The sequence below is a fragment of the Oratosquilla oratoria genome, chromosome 38 (assembly GCF_046742065.1).
Source record: "Oratosquilla oratoria isolate Oo_2021 chromosome 38, ASM4674206v1, whole genome shotgun sequence".
Taxonomy (NCBI): Eukaryota; Metazoa; Arthropoda; class Malacostraca; order Stomatopoda; family Squillidae; genus Oratosquilla; species Oratosquilla oratoria.
Genome location: NC_134814.1, coordinates 16,494,010 through 16,499,478, shown reverse-complemented (window position 1 = coordinate 16,499,478; position 5,469 = coordinate 16,494,010).

Here is a 5,469-nt window from a genome sequence, read left to right as displayed (position 1 = left end):
GTGGGTTGTTTGGGTGGGGGGGTTGAGAGGGGGGAGTGGGGGTGTTGGGTGTGGATGTGTAATTGTTGGTGGGTTGGGGGGTGTGTGTTGGTAATGGTTTGGATGGGTGGGTTTTGTGGGGGGTGGGGGTTGTGTTGGAGTGGGGGGATTTGGGGGGGGGGGGGTGGTTGGAGAGGTGTGTATGGTTTTTTTTTGTTATTTAAATATAGTTTTTGGTTGGGTAAATTTTCGATGTGATTATTGAGGTAAGTAGATATTGTGTGGATTAGTGTATATGGATTTTTTTTTTGGGATTTGGTGTTTTTTATGTTTGTTGTTTATTGGAAGGAGTTTAGTTTGTGTTATGATGATGGGGTTTAGAATGTTTGTAGATTTTACAAAGTGAAGTGTAACTGGGACAAAGTTTTTTGATTAGGAATTGTGATGGTTTGTGGGGTATGGTGTTGTTGGTATAGTGTATGTTTTTTAGTTAAGTTAGTTTGTATATGTATTGTGTAATTAAAGTTTTGATGGTTTTGGTTGTTATGTTTTTATTTTTATTGATAGATGTAGTATTATGGTATGGATAATGTGTTATTGTTTGTTGTGGTTTAGTTGAGGTATTGTGGTAGGGGTGTTTTTGGTGGGGGTTTTTTTTTTTGGGGTGTGTTGTGGGGGGGTTATTGTGTGTTATGGGGAGTGTGGGTGATGTGGTTTGTTGGGTGGAGTGGGGGAAGGTGGTGGGAGGGGGGGGGGGGGGGGGGGTGGAGGGGGGTGGGGGGGGTTGAGTGTATGGTTTGAGGTTTTTTTTGAGTTGTGTGTTGATTTGTGGGGTTATGGGTGTATGGTTTGTTTATGATTTGAGATTTTTGTGTGAGTAGATTTTGTATAAGTGTGTTGGTATTGTGTGTATTTATAAGAGATTGTAATGGGAGTGGATTTAATGTAAGATTGGTATGGGAGTTTATGATATTGTATTATTATGGTGTGGGTGGTGGATATTTGGTTGTGGTGAGAGATATGAAGTTGATGGAATTTGGGTAGTATTTGTTTGTGGAGTTGATTTTTTAAGGATAATGAATAAAGGGGGGGGTGGTTTGAGGTTTGGGGAGATTGATGGGGGTTTTTATTAATGATGAGGGGTGGGTGTAGGTTATAAGGGGTTTGATTTTGTGATATATTTAAAGTAAGGTATGTTAGGGGTGAATAGTTAAGATATTGAATGTTAGGTATGAAAGTATTTTTTGGATAGTAATTGGATGGAAAGGATGGGGATGAAGGGTTATGGTAGGAGTGTTGTTTTATATAGGGGTTATAGTGGGGGGATATTTGGGGTTATTTATATGTGTAATAAGGAGAGGTTATTGAGGTATGGGGTTTTTGTTGGTTTTATTTTTGTTTTTATGTTGGGAGGAGTGGAAGTTTTGAATTTTTTTATTTTTATTTATGTTAGTTTGTTAGTATTTTTTGATGTGTGTTATGTTTTAGATATTTTAGAGTTTAGTTGTATTTTGTGTTTGATTGTGGGGTTATTGTATTTATTGGTGTTGTTATTTATGTTAAAGGTGTTGGTGTTTAGTGTTGGGTTGTTTTGTTTGTATTTTGGAAGGTTTTTGTAGTTTTTTGGTGTTATTTAGTAGGAGGGGGGGGGTGAGTTATGGGGTGTTATGTTTAAATGTATAGGGTATAGGTAGGGGATGGAGGTGGATTTTTTAATTTTAATAGGTTTGAAATGTGTGGTTTTGATTTGATTGATGATTTGTGGTGATGTTAGGGAGATAGATGTGGGTATGTGGAGTTTTTTAATTGTTTTGAAGGGATTTAAGTTTTAGTTGTTGGGTAAAAGATATGTTGGTTTTTATTATGGGATTTTTTAGTGTTGTTTTTGTTGAATTGTTATAGTTGAGGTTTGGTTTTTGTGGTTAAAATATTAATTGAGGTGGGGTTATTGGAGGTATATATGGGGGGTGTGTGAGTTATGGAATATTTATTTTGTGTTAATGGGGGTGTTTTTGGTATTTTAGAGATTTGATTTTTAGTGAAGGGGGTGTATGTTGGTTTTTTGGGGTTGGGTGGGGGGTGTTATGTTGGTATATGTTATGGGGGGGGGGTTAATTTTTGTGGGGTGGTTTGAGTGGTTTATGTTGTAGGATGTGTTTAATATAGTTGTTGTGTGAATTATTAAGTGTTGTGGTTTAGTGTATATTTTGTTTTTTATAAAATTTGTTGTGTTATATATATTTTATATTAATTTTATTGTTTTGTTATGGTTTAATATATAATTTTTTTTTTTATAATTGTAATATTATATATATATTGTTATTTTTTTTATTTTTTTTATGTTAATTATATAAAAATTTGTAATATATTATTTTTTAGAGAATATATTTTTATTACTTTTTTAAATTTTGTTTATATTTATTTAAATTTATAATAAATATATATTGTATAATTTTAAATTTTTTTATATATATAAATTATTATTGTGTGTTTTATATGTTTATATATTATATTATATATATATGTGTTGTTGTGTAGTGTTGTTGTTTTTGTATGATTTTATGTGAAGGGATGTGGTTGTTTAGTGGGAAAGGAGTATTTGGTGGAGTGTTTGGGATTTGGATTTTTTATGTTTGGGGGGAAGATGTGAAATGGGTTGGTGGAGTAAATTTTAGTTGAATGGTGAATGGATAATGTTTGTTAGTGGGGGGTAGGGGGGGTAAAGGGGATTGTTTGTGGGTTGGGGGGTTTTTTTTTGGTTTTTGGGGGTGGGGGGGTGGGGGGTGTTGTGGTATTGTGTTGGGGTTTTGGTTTATTTGGTTTTTGTGGGTTGTGTGGGGTTTTGGGAGGTGGTGGAATTGTATGGGGGGGTGTTTTTTGGTTGGTGTGATTGTGTTTTGAGTTTTTTTTGTGTTGTGTGGTTGTGTTTGTTTGTTTGTTGGTGTTGGGGGGGGTTGTGTGGTGTATTTTGTGTTGTTTTTGTTGTTTATATTTATGGGTGTGGGGGGTGTTGGTGTGTTGGGGGTTGGGGATATTGGGGGGGGGGTGGTATTTTGAGTGTATGTTATTGTTTGTGTGTTTTTTGATGGTGGGGTGGGGTGAGTGATTGTAGGTTGGGGGGGGTGTTAATGTTAAAAAGAATGTGGGGTGGTTTTATTGGAGGGGGGGTTGTGGGGGGGGTTGTTTGTTGTGTGAGTTTTTTATGTGTTGGGTTTTTGGTGTTTTTTATAATTTTGGTTGGGTGGGTGTGTTTTGTTTATGTGGTGGGTTGGGGGAGGTTATTTGGGTTTTATGGGTGGATTTGTTTTATTTGTAGAATTGTGGGATTGTGGATTGTTTTTGTTTTTGGGTTTTGGTTGTAGGGTTTGTTTTGAGTTTTTTGTGTGTGATGTTTGGGGTTTGGGGTGTGTGGGTTGGAGTATTTTTTGGAGTGTGTGTAGGGTGGTGGTTTGTGTTGTTTTTTGTTTGTTTTGTTTTGTTGTTTAGAGGGGAGTGGGGAGTGGGGAGTGGGGGTGTTTGTGTATGTTGTTAGGTTGTTGTTTGTGTGTGTGGGGGGGGGGGTTGGGGGGGGGGGGGGGGTGAGTGGGGTTGTTGGTTTGTTTGTGTGGGGGTGGGTTTTTGTGTGTTGTTTGTGTTGTTTTGGGTTTGTTGGTGTTGGGTGTGGTGGGGTGGTGGTTTTGTGGTTTTGTTGTGGGTGGTGGGTGGGTTGGGTTGAGGTGGGGTGGGGTGGGTGTTTTGTGTTTGGGGTGTGTTTTTGTTTGGTGTGTGTTGGGGGGTTTTTTGTTTGGTTGTTTTTGTGTATGGTTTAATAAATAAAGGGTGATTGAGGGGGGTGTTGGGATTGTGTTGGGGGTGTAGTTTGATTTTTTTGATGTTTTGTGTGTTGTGGTTGGTGGGTGTGTGTTTATATTTTAATGTGTATTTGGTAGTTAGTGTATTTGGTTTAGATGATAAGTATTTGTTGTATGGGGGGGTATTATGGGATGGGTGGAGGATGTTTAGGATGGGGTGTGGGTTGGTGATTGTAGTTTGTAATGGGAGGTTTTGGGTTGTATAGTGTGTTGGTTGATATTTGGTTGGAAGGGTGGGGGGGGGGGGGGGTGGGGGAGGTTAGAGGATAATATTGGGGTGGGGTGTTTAGTAGGGTTATAGGTGATGTGTGGGGGTGGGGGGGGTGGTGGTGGAGTGAATTGGAGGGGTGGGGGAAGTGGTGTTTATGGGGGTGTGTTGGTGAATTTGGGGGGGGTGGTGGGGGTGGGGGGGTGGTGTTGGTTTGGGGGGGGGGGGGGGGGGGGGGTTTATGGTTGGGGGGGTGGGGGGGAAGGGGAAGGGAGGTGGGTGGTGTTGATGTGGGTGGGTGGGGGTTGGGGGGTGTGGGGGATGGGGTTGAGGGGTGTGGGGATGGAGGGTTGTGGGGGGTGGGGGGGAAAAGTGGGGTTGGGGGAGATGTTGTTGGGTGGGGTGGGTGTGTGTGTGTGTTTGTGTGTGGGTTGTGAGTGGTGTGTTTTGTTGGTGTGGTTTGTTTTTGTTGTGGGGGGGGGGGGGGGGGGGGAGGGGGGGGGGGGGGTAGGGGGTGGGGGGGGGGTAGTGGGGGGTTGGGTGGTAAATGGATGGTTTTGTGGGGTAAGTGGGGTGGGGTTTTTGGGGTTTGAGGGGTTTATGGGTTGGGGGTGAGTGTAATGTGTAAAGGGGTTATTGGAGGAAGAGTGGGGGTTTGGGGTGTGGGTGGGGAATGTGTTATTAGGGGGTGGGAATAGGTTGAATGTGGGTAGTTATAAAGTAATGGGTATTGGATGTGGGGGGATTTGGGTTGGGGTTTTAGGGTTAGGGTGGGGTGGGGGTGGGGGTGGGGGGTGTAATGGGGGATGTGGATGGGTTGATTGTATTGTGGGGGGGTGTGGGGTGGGTTGTGGTGGTGTGTGTGGGTGTTGGGGTGTGGGGGTTGGGTTGAGTGGTTATGTTGTAGTGGTTGTTGTGGTAGGTTGGGGTTGTGGGGGGGGGGTTGTTGGATGGTGTGGTGTTGGGTATTTGTAAAAGTTGTGGGTAGAGGGGGTGTGGGAGTTATGGTTTTTGGGGTTGTGTGTGGAGTTTAGTATGTTGATTTAGTAATTTGTGGGTGGTGTTGATAAGATAATGAAGGAGTTTTGGTGTATTGGTGTTGGTAGGAGGGTGATTTGTTGGGAAATATTTGGGGGGGGTAAGGGGGGAAGGGGGGGGGGGGGGGGGAGGAGTAATTTAAATATTTTGTTATATTTATATATTTATTTTTTTATGTATTTTGTTATAAAAATAAAAATTATTTTTTTATTTATATAAATGGGGTTTTGGGTTATTGTGTGGATATATTTTTGTATGTGGGGTTTTTTGGTTTTTTTTTTTTTTTTTGTGATATTTGTATGTTAATTTTTGGTTATTGATTAATTTTTGAGTTTTGGGAGTTTTATGTTTATGGGGTTGTATATGATTTAGTTTGGATGTGTTTTGTGGGTG